The sequence below is a fragment of the Mixophyes fleayi genome, chromosome 4 (genome assembly GCF_038048845.1).
Source record: "Mixophyes fleayi isolate aMixFle1 chromosome 4, aMixFle1.hap1, whole genome shotgun sequence".
NCBI lineage: Eukaryota > Metazoa > Chordata > Amphibia > Anura > Limnodynastidae > Mixophyes > Mixophyes fleayi.
In genome coordinates, this window is record NC_134405.1 from 265,527,121 (window position 1) to 265,544,174 (window position 17,054).

The 17,054-nt window shown below is 39.8% G+C and overlaps 1 long non-coding RNA gene across 1 annotated transcript; it reads left to right on the top strand.

Annotated features, from left to right (window-relative positions):
• The first annotated feature begins 7,872 nt into the window (after positions 1 to 7,872).
• LOC142150128 (uncharacterized) lies at positions 7,873 to 9,715 on the top strand. Its single transcript, XR_012691027.1, has 4 exons — positions 7,873 to 7,920; positions 8,515 to 8,534; positions 8,697 to 8,801; positions 9,619 to 9,715. It is a non-coding gene; the product is annotated as an uncharacterized LOC142150128 (long non-coding RNA).
• The last annotated feature ends 7,339 nt before the right edge of the window (positions 9,716 to 17,054 follow it).

Consider the following 17,054-nt stretch of genomic DNA (forward strand, 5'->3'; position numbering starts at 1 on the left):
GAAAAAACTTTTTCCTTTGCGCTGAATCGCGCCCGTCAAATGAGGCTTTAGTTGAAACAGTATCAAGCCAAATTGCAAGTTATTGTATCAATATATCCACAATTCAAAAAGGTCAGAGTTGTAGCCGACTATATTAGAGACAAAATCTCTGTGTCTCCGTATTGGTGAGATGATAGTTAGTGAGAGATGTTGATGAGTTGAAATCACAGACCTCAATCGCTGACGCGTTTCGTGCCTGCTTCACGGCACTTTCTCAAAGCTACTGAAGGTCTGAGTCCGTTCCTTTAAATAGAAGGCTGATTATCCAGGTGTCTTTGATTCATTTTAATTTTCTATTTTTTCCAATTTTTTCAGATCTCTATATTCAATATTTGAGTTTATATTAAACCAAACTAGAGGATATTATTTAGTTAACAACTTAGCTAATTCTCATCAATTAAATATACATATAAACATTCTTAAAATATTTAGAGACATCAAGCTGAGCCCGTTAGTACAATAATCTATTTTATAACAGGATATATAAATTATTGCACCTTTAATTGGCTGCCTAAGGAAGGAGTGTAAGAACAACATAAATATGACAGAGTTCATTAGCTATAATGAGAGACTAAACAGAAGGGATAATTATTTAAAATCTCTTAAACAAGATCATCATCCCATACATTCGGATGAGAATAGAGATATGAAAATATTGTTTTATAAACTGGAGGATCTTCTCAAAGATGAGATGAGGAACTGGTGGGACAGTGTGTCCCTCCAGAGATATATAGATACTAATAAAATCCCCAGAGGCCTGAGACTGTTCAAAACTCTTTCTATTAATGAGAATCCAGAACTACTCTTGAAATGGAATAAGACTCTGGATGAGTGTTCTATTTCGCTAATGAAATTACTAATAGATTATAGAGATTCAAAAGTGAAGGAGACAGTCAAAGAGATTGAAATTATAAAGGAAGAATTGAAACCCTTAACTTCACAAAGTGGATTTAAAGAGTTGGATTCGCTAGTGAACAACAGGGTGGAAAAATTTGAACAAGAATTATTAATAAAAAAATCAGCTAAATTCGATAGGGACACTATTGACTATAAATCAGATAGAGTGAGAACCTATAATAAACAAAAACAACCTATGGGTCTAAGAAATTATCAGACGGACAGACCAACATATAAAGAAAGGTTTCTCAGAAACAAAAAATTCCCAGAAAATACCCCGTTTAGAAAAGCAAGGAATTACCGCCAGAGGAGAGATATATCTCCTTATAGAAGAGATTGGAAAGGCCACTCAGGTACCAACAATGAGAAACAATCACAAGTCCCCCTACAGAAGGATAAGGATTATGAGGAACTAGGTGTCCGTCCAAAATCAATAGAACGTAATAAGTACAGATCTGATGACCATTTTTTTAGTAAGAAGTCCCAATCTACAAACATTTCGACACCCAAACAGATACGAGAGTCTTCAAACAAGGACACCAAAATGACAAAGAGACAGAGAGGAAAGAGAGGAAGAAGAAGGAAACCTGAGGAGAAAGAGACTAGCTTAAATATAGGTGGTATATATAACCTCTCTAGTAAACAACTTAATACGGATCAACTCAAACTACTCTTTAAAGGGCTTCATTTTGCACCGAGCCAAGAACCTGAACTATTTGATCTCTTTGTAGATCTCAACAAATATACACGGAACCTGTGTAGAACGAGATTTTTTGGTTGCAAAAAGTTAAAAAATATAGATGATGACATTTTGCCTATTGTTCTAGACTATAACGATACAGAGTGCTTGTCTGACCTTGAATCTCTTTTTAATGAAAATCATGTATTGGAGGACAAGTATAGTCAAATATTTGATATTAATAATTCTGTAAAAAAACAAGATGTGACACCTAGACAAACATTTAAAAACAAATCTAGCTTTTTTCCTGTACAACATAAAAGTGCTGCAATTACACTTTTTTATAATAAAACTTTGAATGACTTCAGATCTCTTTGTCGTCCTCCACATAGAGTGAAAAATAAGGAACAGAAATATATCAAAAATAAAAGGAGATTCACAGGATACCCAGAACTAGGTAACCTATCAGAACTAGAAAAACAAGCTCTAAAAGAACTTCAAAAAGACACGTCTATAGTCATCAAACAGGCGGATAAAGGAGGTGGTGTGGTGGTGTTAGACAGGGAACACTACGTTAGTGAAGCTATAAGACAACTTTCTGATATGTTATTCTATCATAAATTAGATAAAGATCCAACTTTAATTTTTCAAACAGAATTAAAAAATTGGTTAGAAGAAAAACTTAGACAGGGCACACTAACAAAGGATGAATATTTGTTTCTATATCTTGAACATCCAGTGGTGCCGGTATTTTACCATTTACCGAAAGTCCATAAGTCCCCAACCTTACCACCAGGGAGACCTATTATATCGGGAGTAGGGTCCCTGACTTCAAACTTATCTATGTATGTTGACCATTTCCTTCAGGGCTATGTGTCAAATCAAAAGTCACACATTAAAGATACGATACATATGTTGAAATTAGTGGTACCAATTAGATGGGACGATACATATGGCTTGCTAACTTTGGATGTACAAGCCCTCTATACTAACATCCCACATCAAAATGGAATTGAGGCAACAAAAACTTATTTAGATAATGATGGTTCAATATCTTGTGATAAAAAGAAGCTTATTGTGGAAGCGATAGCGTTTATCCTATCGCATAACTATTTCTTATTTGAAAAACATTTTTATATACAGGTTACGGGAACTGTGATGGGGACCAGGTTCGCGCCGAGCTTTGCGAACTTATATATGGGCACCTTTGAGGACCAATATATTTGGCAGGGCCCTTTCGCCGCGAACCTGGTCCTATATGGCCGTTATATAGACGACCTTCTAATCATCTGGAAGGGAGGTCAAAATTTGGCTGAGGACTTTGTAAATTTTTTAAATAATAACACATATAATTTGACATTTACCCATACTTTTGATAGAACCCAAATCAACTTTTTGGATATAACCTTGTCTACTGATGGTGAAAAAATAGTGACATCTAATTATAATAAGCCAGTAGACGTCTGTAGCTTCCTACATCATAACAGTGGTCACTATAGACCTTGGGTGAATAATATTCCCAAGAGCCAGGTGGGACGTCTACGGAGAAATTGTTCTGAGGATCTTGAATTCAGAAAACAACTGGACAGGATGCTAGATTCCTTTAGATCTAGAGGTTATCCTGAACCCCTATTGGAAACTACTAAAGAATACGCTTTATCTCTAGACAGGAACTCTGTTCTTCAAAATTCTACTAGATCAAAGACCAGGAAGGATAACAATGAAATAGGGAATACCACAGGCTTTTCAAACACCCCTGCATTTGTTTCTAAGTATAACTTAAAATCCAAGCAAATTTCAAAGATTATTAGGACCAACTTTAATTTATTAAAGATGGATAATATCTTGTGTGACACTATGGAAAAAAAGCCTGTTATTATTTTTAGAAAAAATTTAGATCTTAAAAGAATTTTGGCACCTAGTTCCCTTAAGAATATACAAGAAACCCAAAATGACAATTGGTTAAGCAAACCAGAGGGTTGTTTTAGATGTGGAAAAAATGTCTGTTTAACTTGTGATCATATTAGAAATAGAACAAAGAATGTCACATCTAATTATTCAGGTATGGATTTTTCAATTAGGGGATTCATTAATTGCGAAAGTACTTATGTTGTTTATGTATTGGAGTGCGATTGTAAACTCCAATATGTGGGTAGAACCACAAGATCCCTGAAGACGAGATTTAGGGAACACAGAAGGAACATCTTAAATAAAGTACAAAATCACAGTGTTTCTAGACACTTCGCAGAATATCATGCGAGTGATCCAAAGTGTCTAACTCTGATAGGAGTAGAACTCGTAAGAAAGACCGAGAGAAGAGGAGATAGGTTCACGAAACTGTGCTTGTGTGAGTCGAAGTGGATTTTTAAACTCTCTACCCTAATACCGACTGGCCTGAACGAAGCCCTAGATCATAACTGCCTTAATTGAAAACTATATGTCTTATTAACTTTTGACATACAAATCTGTGTATTCTATATCTCTATACATATATATATATATATTTTTTAGGAAAATTTGGTACTATAAGTGATGCCACTGTGCGGTATGATTCGGGGCTTGTTAAAATATAATTGTATAGTTGTGTGTTGGTGCTTTTTTACGTGCACACATATATATATACATTCTTTTATATATACAAATCTATTTGTCTGGTTCACGCTTTCGATTTAGTGTGAATTAAATTTAGTGTTTAGTATATTCTTTACATATATAGCTGTCATACACAAATTTTTTGCCTCTGATTAAATTACCGATAGGCATACAAGACTATATTTAACCTGTTGCCACTACCTAAATTAAGTGTGTGTATATATATCTCAGGTCTTTGAGACACCCTAGGATTTGGCCGATTATAGAGAGCTTTTGAGTCTGTCTTAAACAGCGTCTCTGCTTGATAAATGAGAGATTGTCAGCAGTAACAATATTTATATATCCTGTTATAAGATAGATTATTGTACTAACGGGCTCAGCTTGATGTCTCTAAATATTTTAAGAATGTTTATATGTATATTTAATTGATGAGAATTAGCTAAGTTGTTAACTAAATAATATCCTCTAGTTTGGTTTAATATAAACTCAAATATTGAATATAGAGATCTGAAAAAATTGGAAAAAATAGAAAATTAAAATGAATCAAAGACACCTGGATAATCAGCCTTCTATTTAAAGGAACGGACTCAGACCTTCAGTAGCTTTGAGAAAGTGCCGTGAAGCAGGCACGAAACGCGTCAGCGATTGAGGTCTGTGATTTCAACTCACCAACATCTCTCACTAACTATCATCTCACCAATACGGAGACACAGAGATTTTGTCTCTAATATAGTCGGCTACAACTCTGACCTTTTTGAATTGTGGATATATTGATACAATAACTTGCAATTTGGCTTGATACTGTTTCAACTAAAGCCTCATTTGACGGGCGCGATTCAGCGCAAAGGAAAAAGTTTTTTCACAACCTGATCCACTACCGCTGACGAGCGGTGAATATCTGAACCCTGGCTTGGGTGTGCCGACTACAATAACAACCAATTAGTGAGTATAGTGAGCTTTGAAATCCCTGTATTTCCATTGACTTTAAATCCCTCCGGAGGGTTGAAGACGTCGAACGGTAAGGAAAACACTGTTGAATTTGAATTGCAGTTTTTCCAAAGAATTTAACACACGTTGTTAAGAAGGTGCTGAATATCTCGGTTGGATTTGAACTGCTCCTTATTATAACAAGTGTTACGGAGCATATCCTGACTGTATTTACACAGTTGATTACCATATATTGAAAGTATTAGACACAACATGAAGTGAAAGAGAGTCTCGTGATTATCATTGATTCATTTGTAACATAAAATATATACGGGCTTTCTCCATAAGAGCTCTTGATCATTATTATTCATCTGTGAGAAGTACGGTCATTACATTGGACTTCCTTCACCTAGCTCTTCCTTCAATTTTATTTGTATTTTTATTTTTTATTTTTATTTTTCAAGGTACCCTTCAATTTATGCTGGCCAGCTATACAGTTTTATAATTGATATAATATTTATGATTTATTTATTAGATCATACTGTCTGTGATTAAACATTCATTCATGTGATACTAATCAATTGGTTTCTTATTGTTATGGGAGGATCCTCTAGGTCCTTTTATTGAGTTATACCAACATACATTCTCCGCAGCGCAATCTGTCTTTTCTGTTTTTGGTGAATATACATTTATGAATTTCTGTGGTTGTTGTGCAATAAACCACGACAGTGCAGCAGTGGAGATTGGTGTTATCCCTCTTCTGTGTATATATTTTTATAGATAAGTACCATCTCTTAAAGAGATTCCCAGAAAAACCCTTATCGGTGGGATTCCTCCGCCTACATAGTGTGCGCCATTAACCCTTTACGGGATTATTTTTAAACATAAATATATGTATAGTAATAATGATAGAATATTCAGACACAGTTGACAATGAAATACATTGGCGATTCTAAGGGGCATATTTAAGAAAAAACGGTATTGCACTATCGTGCACTTACCGTGTAATTTGGTCCAGAAAGTGTCCAACGCAAATTTATTAAAGTCCCATCGCACTGATGACTGATGAAAATGACTGCTTTTCACTTCAGATCGTTTTTGGGAGCAGTCACCAATCAACAGAATGGTGACTGCTCCTGGCCGCAATCTAACAAGTCCCGAAAAAACATTTTTTTTGGGAACTTGTCAAGTTAATGTACGCCAGCTTCAGGCGTACATCATCCGAATTGAAGAAATCTAATGCTGTCAGCTCTGCTCCGAAGAGCAGAGCTGGACAGCGCATGTGTGGAGGGATCACATGATCCCTCCCTGTCACTCAGCGCGCTCTCTCTGTAGGGGATCTGTGTGCGCATGTCCAGTTCTTGGAACTGGACATGCGCAATTGAAGAGTGAAGAGAAGACCCGGAGACAGCGCTTCCGAAGAGGGGGGTAAGTATGATTTTTTTTATCACTGAAACAGCAGTTTTTCAGAACTGCTGTTTCTGTGCAGGGCTGTACATAAATGTGAGAAATAGTTCAATCCTTATCATTGCGATAAGGATTGAAAACTACTTTTCACTTTATGTGAATATTGATAAATATGCCCCTAAGAGAATGGATGATAAATGCGTCCAATGACTCAAATAACCTGTGGTAGTAAAAATACCGCTGTGGCCACACCAGATGTCATAAATAATGGAATCCCTGAGTTGTAATAAAAATAACCACTCTAATGGGATGATGTAAAAAAAAAACCTCAGATTGCAGGTAAGTAGTGAATGGATGAATAATTACTGTTAGTCCATGACTCGGCTCAAACGAAAGAGGAATGTCCCGCTGTCCACAATGAGCGGTGTGTAGTGCAGACCTGGGTCGCAAGAGTAAGCCCCGTACAATGGTCTGCAGGAGCCTAGAAACACTTGAATCAGCACACTTCTATCAGTCCAATGCTGGACACAGGATCCAAGTCCGTGGCCCCAAGAGTAACACCGGAGCTCCTGTAGATAAGTACCGTGCTGGAACCAAGGAAAGTGTTCGTGGGCTAAGAAACGACAAGTAGCTTGATTCCCGATGACTGTAACTTGAATACACAAATTAATGTCTAGACTTGCGTACAGTAACAAGTCAAATGGCACAATGAGATCTCACTCAGCCTCCCGCTCCTCACATAAAAATTTGCCGACTATTGCCACCATTGTCACCGGCAGCCTAGGAATAGCAAGAGGCTGGGATATGCCTCATACAGGCAGTGATGCTTCGCTGACAGCTCCATAAAGCGGGACCCCTCAGTGACTTCCCCCACCACTGCCTCAGCCGAGATATATATAATACAGTTCCAACTCTGCGGCACCCCATTTGGGGATGTGTGATCTGGGACTGTTGAGAGCGCTATAACTAAGGTGGCGCAGTACTTACTGGGAGGGAAAGCCTTTAAAAATCTATGAATGCAGTAGCAGAGATTCCCTGTCCATATATGGGCAGTGACGTCACGGTGGACGGACCAATAACTTTTAAGCAGCTGTGGGAACTGTTTGGTTTTATAGATTATTTCCGCGCAGTGCGTCCTCCTGTATAGTAACTAAGTTAAATCTCACTGATTGAGGAGCCGGTTAAAAGCTTATCTCTGGGGAAGAGATGATGCCTGTTCCAGTAATAGCGGGTACCAGTCCCCTGTATATGGGTAACATCGGGATACATTTCCGTGTGTCTCTGCTAGCTAACAGTCCCCCATATATTGGTAACATCGGGATACATCATACACCTCATCTTCATCCTCTTCCTCTTCTCACAAATCTAACAGCAAAAAGGTCATAGCACCTTAAACACGTGATTAGATTGGCACCCACGCACTTTTGACCACTTTCTTTTAAGCACTTGCTCTATTCTTTGCCTTGGCCTTATGGCTGGGCGAGAAAATTTTTATACCAAGCCCAGCCATTAGGCTGGGGCCGTACCCACTCGGCACTATTTATTTTTCTTCACGTTTGTCACTTTTTCTTTTGTGTTCACGTTTCTGGATTTTATTGGGTGCGGGTAGGCCCTTTTGGGCTCCTGTCCCCGAGACGATCTAAGGGGGTTGTGTGGCCCTTAGGCTCCGGCCCCCTGAACATCTACGTAGGTCCTCCCCTTAGGGGGTGGACTAGTTGTTGAGCCCTGGGTGAAGCTTCGGCAGATCCCAGGGGCTAAAGGGACCCCCCTAGCCTTGCAGCGAAGGGGGTCTGAAGACCCTTGCCCCCTAAGGGACCTTTTTGGTTCCGGGGGTCGGGGACCAGGGCCCTTTCTTTTTAAAGAAGGGGCCAGTACCGTAACCCTTGTGCACTTTTTTATGGTTTCACACCTTTTTTGGGCACATTGGGTTTTTGATTGCACGTTCCCAGGCTTTCAAGAAAAAAAAAAAAAAGGGACCCTTGCCTGATAGGAGGTGAGTGCAATGCTCTGCAGACCCGATTCTTATCCCCCAAACCCCTTGTAACAGTGTATAATAGAGTATACGTATAACACTGAGTGACAGTGTCTCCGTATTATACTGAACAGGGTGCTGAGGTTACTCCATTACACAACGTGTTTCCTTTGTGTTTTGTAGATCCCGGAGTCCCCGGAAACCCATTGATTCACTGAGAGATTCCCGTTCCCTGAGCTACTCTCCCGCAGAGCGTCGCCGCGCTCAGTCACCCCCGCAATGTAGGAGGTAGCTTATCCCATTGCTAACATCCAACTTCCTCAGATCCCGACTGTTAGGAACCCCTTCAGCCGGCACAACACAACCCGGAATCTACTCTGCCAATCAGGTGTTCACTGGAGCCCCTGATGGTGGGGACAGACTGGGCCGCAGACTGATAGAGGGTCGTGAAGTGTGTACCGGCTGGGGAGAACCCAGGCAAGCGGAGTGAGGTCTAGGCAGAGGTCAAGGGCTGGCAGCAGACAACAGTATCGGTAAGCAAGCTGAGGTCAGGTGTCACAGGCGGATAGCAGAAACGGTAAACAGGCCAGAGATCAGGGTCACAGGAAACACAAGCGAAGTCCAATTCAAAGCCAAGGGTCATACACGGGAAATCAGTAACGGTATCAAAATACAGGAACAGGAACAAGCAGGTCAGCAGACTGGAGCACAGAAGCTATAACCGGCAATGAGGCAGCAGACCTCATTGCCTTAAATACAAGTACAGACCAATCAGGAGTAGGATACACTGCTGATGACTAATTGCTCATACAGAGCAGGGCCAATCAGGGCTTGTCCCTAAAATACACAGATGCAGGCTAATGCCTGTAAACCAGACCTTAGATTAATCAGCCCACAGGCTGCCTGACATGCGCATGCGCCCGCCTACCGCCGGGACGCTGCGCTATAGCAGAGGCGTCCGGCCGTTGCCATGGTGACGGCCGGGCAGGAATAGGAAATGACGTCCCGGTCGTCAAGGTGACGGCCGGGACGCTGGAGCGCATGAGAAGCGAGCGCCGCGGCTCGTGACACCGACAAGGCTCTGCAATGTGCTTGTTCTTTCCAGGGAACGTGAATTCCGGAGAAGTCCCAGCTCCCCTGATAGGAAACGCCGATACTTGCAGCGGAGATCCAGGTAATCTGACTACTATGTGTTGCCATATAGGTTCTGGGATGGTGTTACTCTGTCTTCCATGACCACTGTAAAATTGTACACCAAAATGTCATACTGTACGTCTGTACTATTTACGATGAATCATACAGAGGCTGAAATGCATAAGGGAAACGACTTAAACTAAAAGTTGTCTGGTTCTTAATGCAGTTTGGTTCAATCTGCTGATCCCGACATTAATTTTAATTAACTGCTCCACTTAGCTGAGTAATGGTTAATGGTCCCGCTCTTCGCTTGATAACCGATTGTCTTATATATAATACAAACTTCATTTTGTTAATTAAGTAACTTACCTCTGTATACCACCGATATGGGTGTTTGTGCGTGCAATAAATAGCAATTGATAAAGGTATCCCACAACATTTATATTTTATACACATAGCGCTACCATTCTATAGAACAAATCACAAGAGGAAACCTGTGATGATAAACAATGATAAATTCATCAAAAGTAATTGTATCTACACAGTATTCTTAATATGATGCAACATATTTATTGTGGTATCCTTCTGGGGTAAATGTTTCCACTGATCCCACAATAAGATCATTACATCTTTAAAAAGTCCTGTGCAGTAACAATCGTGTTTGTTCAATTTTTGGATATGAGCACCCAGGTTTTCGATTGGACGAATAAGCCTCCCTTCTATATATGAATGCATGGCGGCTTCTATCAAGAGGCTTAACTCATTAATATCTTATTTTATCGAATTGCATCTCGATACTATATTGATCAATAAATGTATATACAGCTGTACCACATTTCCTGTATATTACTGTTATACATATCTGTAGATGTCGACGATTGCCTGGGTGTTTGGCAGGAATCATAATTTGTCGGTGTGTATCTAATTACTGTTCATTAAGATCGATTTGGAACATTTTGTCCATTGGTTGCATTATGCCATTTGTCCATAGCCTCTAAAAGGGTTAAATATGTACTTTTAAGAATAAATTACATTTGCTAGCACTGTAAGCTTGTAACATAACTGTTTTATCTAATGCAATACGCACTTCGTGATATGTGTAATTGCTTGAATAGAGAGTTCTTGTGCTAGCTAGAGGAGAAGTCAATTAAACAACATTGAATGGCTTCTTGGAACTCACATTAACCATTTAGCTGCAATGTGGGTACTCCCAAGCATTACACAACACAGCGCCATGTCTTACAGAAATCTGAAACTACTTATGCTACCCTAGTTTACCCTATGCTAAACTAGCATGAGATAAACCATGTTAATGAAAGTCACAACATTTTAAGATGTAGTATTTGAATAAACTGTTGCCAATCTTGACTTCATCCAAATGAAAGCCCTTCCTGTAGGAGTGACAATCAGAGTTTGCAGCGCTTGTTTCGCGCTCTTGCCTAGATTGCTAGGTTTTGTTTATTTCCTTTAATTACATCTTAAAATGAAATCCAGATCTATGTTGAGTTTATTACAAGCGCTCAGCAAAATTCAAGGAAATGCAATTAGATAAATAGTCAGCGTTTGCCTTTGCTGCATAAAAAGAGGGAGTTGTGCATTTTTTGGGGGAGCTCTTGTTAGGGCAAATAGGGTGTGTTCTATTGCAGCGAAGTTTATGGTAGCAGAAACTACTAGGTTCTGCAGATAAATGTGGTATCTTCAAATGCACACAAAATGCTTTCTGCTGATTAGAGATAATTATCTACAGCTTATCTTTTATACCAAGAGCTTTACCAGGAGGAGGGGAGGGATTTGGCAAAAAATCTGGATTGGTTAATGTATATGTAGGTACTGATGGCGGGCCTCAGAGTTTATGGAATACAATACTATTAGTTTGATTATTTGCATCTGTAATACAAATAGAAATGCAGTCATCATCATCATCATCATCATCATCATTTATTTATATAGCGTCACTAATTCCGCAGCGCTGTACAGAGAACTCACTCACATCAGTCCCTGCCCCATTGGAGCTTACAGTCTAAATTCCCTAACATACACACACACACAGACAGAGAGAGGCACACACAGACTAGGGTCAATTTGTTAGCAGCCAATTAACCTACCAGTATGTTTTTTGGAGTGTGGGAGGAAACCAGAGCACCCGGAGGAAACCCACGCAAACACGGGGAGAACATACAAACTCCTCACACAGATAAGGCCATGATCGGGAATTGAACTCATGACCCCAGTGCTGTGAGGCAGAAGTGCTAGCCAGTCATAATTATGTATTATAGGTTTCACAACTACAGGAACTTGAACTCCTATCTAGTCTTTGCATTTTTTAAGACTATATAAAATTACATTAAAAAATGTAGTTGGTTAACTATTTGTTTTTGCAACACAATCGTTTTCTCTCAAAACAAAGTTCTGCATTTGTTGATAAAAGCGCTCAAAGACAAAAATATAATGAATGTTTTAATAAAAAAAAGTCCCCCCTTCATTAACTTGTTAAATGAATCAATTATTAGAGGCTCAATCATGCCCATAAATAGTTTACTATTTTTGAAGATCGATGTAGTAAACAGCTGATAAGAGGGTCGTGAACACTATTTAAATCATTGCTGACACTAAATCTACAAGCTATAAATGGAGAAACTATAATATTGTGTTAATGAGCTATAAAGTTTATTCGTTCCTACACGCTGCAATAACACCTGATAAAGCAGTTTGCTAATGATACTTAGATCACCGGTCATATTGAGTTAACAGACTACAAACAAAGGCTTCTTAGTGTTACACTGTTAAGTTAATTACCATCAAGAGTTAATCACTCTGTGTTACATATGTTTTAGTAAACAGCTGACAAGTGGATTGCGAGCATTATCTAAATCATTATTGACACTAATTACAAGTTACAAACGGAGAAACCATAATCTTGTCTCTCCGTGTTCTATATGCTTGAACAATAACAGCTAGACACATAACACTGCCTATTTGATCAAACGGAGGATTTAAATCTTTTAGACTCAGACTGGGAACTAGTATATTCAGGGTAAAAAGGATTGATCTCTGTTTATATTGGTGGACAGTTCACTATTATAGACTAATTTGTTTGTTATATGAAATTCATACGAGAAAAAGGAAATATGGCTCCTTACATTAATATGACAAATTACTCAGTGGACAGTTTATTATAGTGTATTACACACATGAAGTTTTACTGTCCTATACATATTATAAAAATAAAATAATAAATTCCCAAAATACTCACCAATGAAGTTTTTCAATCCAAAAATGGCTGTAAATCAAGTCCAAAATAAATTTGTATCCAACAGTCCATGCTCCCCTGTCCAAAACATATTTGTACTTCCAAAAGTCCATGCTTGTAATCTGTTCATTTCTTTGTCCAGGGGGGACCCATTGTTGATTGAAGTCTTCAGTTCTTCACCCAGGGGGGGTCCATATTTGTACATCCCACAAATCTTCTGTCTTGATTGCAGAAAAATTAAAAAAAAGGAGGAGCCACCGCAAACACCTCCTACCTGGTAGGCGGTCCGATACGCAATCAGCTTAACTGATTGCGATAGTTCTATTTCTAGATTTTCCCATAGTTCTATTTCTATTTTTACAATAAATCACAATGAGTTTAGCATGAATGGGGAATTGAACCCACAACTCTGTGTTACCAGAACTGTGCATATATCAGTTGAGCCACAGCTCCTGATGTCAGTCTATGGGCAAATGTCTCTTATATTGAAGAAAACTATATATATATATGGGGAAAGAAAAAGATTTCCCTGTATATATGTTTTTTTTCTATGGAGATTAAAAAAAATAAAATAAAGTGGGGTCCCTCCTCTATTCACTAATAACTCTAGTGCTGCCAGCCCACTGCTGGTTCCGTTAAAATCAGTAAAAAATTTGCGTGGGGTTTCCCCCCGATTATCACTTACCCAGCATTAGGCAAACCAGCCGGGGTTGGAGCCATTATAGCAGGGGGGGCACGCAGTAGGGGTTCCCCTGCCATAATGACTAACCAACCCCAGGCTGTTCAGCGCTGGGCTGGATTGAGCGCCCCCGCCCCCCCCCTAGGGACACCCAGCCCAGTGCTGATAGCACTAGGGCTCTTCCTACCCCCGTGGGCTGTGGGTAGTAGGGAAATAACGGCACATATATGGTTAAAAACACAAACTGATGCCACTTTGTTTAGTGGAACTACAAGTCCCAGCCAGCTAGGTTGCCCAAAATAGTGTGGGCATGCTGCTGCTTGTATAACTACAAGCAACAGCATACCCACGGCAGCCACAAGTGCCAACATGCCCTGACACCCACGGCTGGCTGGGACCTGTAGTTACACAAAACAAAATATTTACAAAACCACCACACCCTCATTACAACCACTAGGATTTATTACAAATAATAAACCCACAATAAATACAGTAAACACCCTCATTGATACCACATATTTTTATTAAAAATAAAAAATTCCCTAATACTCACCAATGAAGTTTTCCTCTGTTGTCAAGCAGCTTTCAATCCAAGAATGGCTGTAAACCAAGTCCAAAATAAATTTGTAATTCCAAATGTCCTGGCTTGCCCCTGTCTCAAAGTAATTTATACTTCCAAATGTCCTGGCTTGTAATCTGTTAATTTCTTTGTTCATGGAGGACCCATTGTTGATTGAAGTCTTCAATTCTTCCCCCAGGGGGTGGGAGGGGGGCATATTTGTAATTCCCTTGATTGTTTGCTACTATTGTCTCTCTGTGCTGTGAAGGGGTCAGAGGATGGCTCTATGTATTGTGCAGGGGTCAAAAGGATGGCTCTCTGTGTTGTACATACTCATAGGATGTCTCTCTGTGTTGTGCAGGGATCAGAGGATGACCTCTGTGTTGTACATGGTCAGAGCATGGCTCTATGTATTGTGCAGGGGTTAGAGTATGGCTCTCTGTGTTGAGCAGGGGCCAGAGGATGGTTCTCTGTTTTGTGCAGGGACCAGAGGATGGCTTTCTGTGTTGTGCAGGGGCCAGAGGATGGTTCTCTGTGTTGTGCACGGTCAGAAGATGGCTCTCTGTGTTGTGCAGGGACCAGAGGATGGCTCTCTGTGTTGTGCAGGGACCAGAGTTTGGCTCTCTGTGTTGTGCAGGGACCAGAGGATGGCTCTCTGTGTTGTGCAGGGACCAGAGGATGGCTCTCTGTGTTGTGCAGGGACCAGAGGATGGCTCTCTGTGTTGTGAAGTTGTCACTGGCGGAGCGGAGGTTGGAATGTGAGAGAATAGCTGGTGAGTGGGGTGGCATGTGAGTGAAAAGCTGGTAGACATGGGGTAACGTGAGCGAAATGCTGTTGGTTATGAGGTGGCATGTGATAGAATAGCTGGTGTGCAGGGCAGATATTAGAAGCTTATGGTCAGTGAGTGGCATGAGAGAGAAATTCTAGTTGATAGGTGGTGGCATTTAAAAAAGTAGCTGGTCAGCAAGGGCCCATATGTGTGAAAGGCTGATGAGCAGGAGATGACATGTGAGAAAAGTGGGTGTCATGTGAGAGAACCTGGTTGGCAGTGGGAGGGGCATGTAATAATTTAGGGGGCAGTGTGGCATGTGATAGAGAATTGTTGCTGGGCAGAGGGTGGGTGATTTCACATTTAGATACATAGAATTTGAAACTTATCAGTATTTTTACTTTACAAAACCCATGAAATTCCATAGACAGAAAACCTTACGGTTTAACATGTCCGATTAAGGTTCCTTACACACCATCTAAACTGTAAGAAAACTATTCAAACTCTTCCACTCAAACTCCAAAAAGCAATGAAATTACGACGATTAGGGCAGAAGCCTTAATGGACGTGTTCCTTGAGCAATACAGACACGGTATGCCATCACATCCTGCGGTTAGCTGCAGATTCAGCACTATCATGTAGTGAGATTGCTGGCACTTACAAAATGGTGGATCTGCTAATTCACAGATTTGTGTGTTTACTGGAATACACACATACAGTACTATTACATTTTCTTAGTTTAGCTTTATCGTAGTTTAGGGCCTGGGTGTCTTAGAAAGAGACAGTAAAGCAACTTCATAAAAAATTAGAACTACAAAATCCCTACAGAGCATTTATCCCTCCAAGACTGTGCCTGCTTATTAAAGATACCTGCAGAACATAGCTCATCACCAAACAGTATCTGCTCCCAAAAGATCCCTGCATATTTATGTGTTTATAGTTTAGCTTTATCGTAGTAGCTTTATCGTTTAGGGCCTGGGTGTCTTAGAAAGAGACAGTAAAGCAACTTCATAAAAAAATAGAACTACAAAATAACAATAGAGTTAAATTAAATTGATGTATAAGCCTCTACTTAGTCTGGTTTTCAGTAAGCAATTTCTGACATTACATTCTTTCACAACCCCTAAGCTAACTTTTAAGGATACATAAAGCCTTCAAGACTATTTTAGTAAATTGCACAATAGTGTAATCCAAATGCATAGAGAGATTTTCTTCAGGAATCCATCAGCCACAGGAACCATATTTGGTGAGGAGGAATGTATTGCAGATATCTTTTAGGATAAGGCACAATATTGGAGGGAGGAATGCTCTACAAGGATCTGTCAGGAGCGGTAGTATGTTGAGTGGACGGATGCTTTGCAGGAATCTTTCGGGAGCAGATACTGTTTGGTGATGAGCTAAGTTCTGCAGGTGTCTTTTAGAAGCAGGCACAGTCTTGGATGGAGAAATGCTCTGCAGGGGTATGTCAGGAGCAAGTATTGTGTTTCAGGAGGAGAGATATTCTGTAGAGATCTGCTGGGAGCAGGTACAGTGTTGGTGGGAGGAATGCTCTGCAGGGATCTGTCAGAAGGGGGTAGTATGTTGAGTGTAAGGATGTTCTGCAGAGGTCTGTCAGCTGCAGGAAGTGTTTTGGGTGGTGGAATGCTCTTCAGGGATTTTGTAGTTCTAATTTTTATGAAGTTGCTTTACTGTCTCTTTCTAAGACACCCAGGCCCTAAACTACGATAAAGCTAAACTAAGAAAATGTAATAGTACTGTATGTGTTTATTCCAGTGAACACACAAATCTGTGAATTAGCACATCCACCATTTTTTGAATGACAGCAATCTCACTACATCATAGTGCTGAATCTGCAGCTATCTACAGGATGTAATGGCATACCATGTCTTTATTGCTCAAGGAACACATCCATTAAGGCTTCTGCCTTAATCAACGTAATTTCATTGCTTTTTGGAGTTTGAGTGAAAGAGTTTCAATAGTTTTTTTTATGTTTTCGATGATGTGTAAGAAACCTTAATCGGACATGTTAAACCGCAAGGTTTTTTGTCTATGGAATTTCATAGCTTTTTGTAAAGTTAAAATATTTATGATATCAAATTCAGAAACATGAACAGAAAAATGACAGATAAGAACCAATTGGCCCATCTAG